Source organism: Zingiber officinale, chromosome 2B, assembly GCF_018446385.1.
Source record: "Zingiber officinale cultivar Zhangliang chromosome 2B, Zo_v1.1, whole genome shotgun sequence".
In the NCBI taxonomy this organism is placed as follows: domain Eukaryota; kingdom Viridiplantae; phylum Streptophyta; class Magnoliopsida; order Zingiberales; family Zingiberaceae; genus Zingiber; species Zingiber officinale.
The window spans coordinates 145,136,202-145,138,551 of record NC_055989.1 but is presented as its reverse complement, the minus strand read 5'-3'; the positions used below and the strand labels follow the sequence as shown (position 1 = coordinate 145,138,551).

Below are 2,350 nucleotides of genomic sequence, written 5' to 3'. Positions count from 1 at the left end.
AAATTTATTTATATAACTAATTGATTGCAGTAGAAACATAAGTAAATCATTATTTTTGAATGAATAAAAAATTAATATTAAAATTTATTTAAATAAAATATTAGTTCCTATATATGAGAACTCAGAGTGAATAATCAGTCAATAATCCAAATAACCTTAAATTAAAACAGTACAAATTTATGATGTTCTTATCTAACCAAATTGATCAAACTTTCATACAAAAATAAAAAACAAATTGAATTAATAAAATAGGTCGAAAATTTAAATAACTGAACATTTAGTTGAATTGGGATTTGGAAGGGGAAGAGAGTCATAAATTATGAAATTAGGAATTTTAAAATTAAGACCGAATTGATTTAATTAAAATAATTAATATTTTAAATTAAAAAAATAAATTTCTTAATTACCTATGTTCATAAGTTAATTCGATTAAACTTATCATCCTGTTTATTTTTTATTGATTGTTTAATACATAGTCGAAATACTAAGTCCCAAATTAAAAAAAAAACATCCTTTTTAAAGTTGTTAATCTTTACAATGTTCAAATGGTGGGCAAGATAGTACTTGCAATTTATTTCTAGGCAATAACTATGAGAGGCAATATGAACATGGATGGTTGCCCAATTATAAATATGATTATTTAAAATATTAAGTAAATAATACCGAATAATCTTATAATTCAAACATTTTCTTTCCAAACTTAAAAAAATCCACTTTTTAAATTTATTCTCTTATTAAGAATATTTATTTTACTGAAAAATTAATCAAATACTTAATAATAAGGAAGCTAAATTATAATAATTTCTAGTGAAATATTTCTCCTTTCAACTTTTATTTGTAATTCTAAATGTATTAAAAATTAATGTTTTAATAATAATTTATTTTATATGTATTAAATCTTAAATGAAATTTTATTTCCTATATCACTTATAATGCATTCTATTCCAATATTTTTTCCATTGTAAAAAAATATTTTTCAAAAATTTAAACTACTATTAAATGTGATGTTTTTTATTTTTATTTTTGGCAATTTACATAATTAATAAATAGTTATAAAATATTGCAAATATTCTATACTACCCACAAAGCTCCACCTAGCTACGCCCTTGAAGATAGTAATAACCTACTATCTTATATGAGATTAAGTACAGTGCAATCTAAATGTAAATATACCGAAAAGAATAGCAATAAAGATCGTCGGGATTTGGTTGGGCAGTAGCTTGCTTAATGATGAGTAGCAGAGCAGTAGCACAAACAGAGCTTTTGCACAAAGGTGAATAGAAAACTTGATTGCTACCTCGGACCTCGAGCTCCCCTTTTATAAGCATGGTTCGGTCGACTGATAAATTCATTAGTCGATTGATCCGTTCGGTTGACCGAACCTCCTATCAGTCGATTGAACCCTGTGTTTTCCTTCTTTGCTGAGATCCGATCGTTGAACATTTATGAGCTTTAATCGTTTGATCAACCGATTACCTTATTCGATCGACTGAACAGTGAACTTTCCTTGTTCGTTGAAATTCACACTTATTTCATCATTAAGGAGGTGATCGTTCGATCGACCGATCTTTGGGTTCGATCGACCGATCCTTGGGTTCGGTCAACCGATCAATATATCTCTCTGTTTTTTTTAAAGATCTAGTAAAATAGTATTAATTGTAGAATTAGTTTTAAAAACAAGGTTTAACTTTGAATAGGATGAGTCGGGCAGTGAAACGACGATTTAACCTCTCATCCGTAGCATAGATTGATCATTAATGTAGTTATTTGGGTTTATGAAATAATATAATATTAATTATTTCTAAAATTATCATATAATTTTATCAACAAGCCCGTCTAGCTCAGTTGGTAGAGCGCAAGGCTCTTAACCTTGTGGTCGTGGGTTCGAGCCCCACGGTGGGCGTTAACTTTTTTGGGGTGAAAATATATAATTAATTTTTATTATAATTTGCATGCAAAGTATTACTTATTTCAACCCCTCATGTAAATATTGTTACCTAAATTACCCCTCAGATTTTTTAGTACAAAAAGTCCAAAATTGAATACAAAAAGTTCAAAAATGAGTATAATTCTTCTTAAAGTCAGCACTTTATATTAAAATCGAGTATATTTTCTATTAAAATTGTCCCTTTTATTTTTTAGGTATAAAAAGTCTAAAAACAAGTATAATTCTTGTTAAATTCAGCACTTTACATTAGAATCCAGCACTCTATACTAGGATTGAGTATATTTTCTATCGAAATTATCCATCATATTTTTCGGTATAAATAGTCTAAAAATGAGTATAATTCCTATTAAATTCAGCACATTAAACTAAAATCGAGTATATTTTGAGATGAAAAAAGAATCG

At 27.1% G+C, this 2,350-nt stretch overlaps 1 non-coding gene across 1 annotated transcript; it reads left to right on the top strand.

Annotated features, from left to right (window-relative positions):
- Positions 1–1,830: 1,830 nt before the first annotated feature.
- Positions 1,831–1,903, top strand: TRNAK-CUU. The gene has a single exon. It is a non-coding gene; the product is annotated as a tRNA-Lys (tRNA).
- The last annotated feature ends 447 nt before the right edge of the window (positions 1,904–2,350 follow it).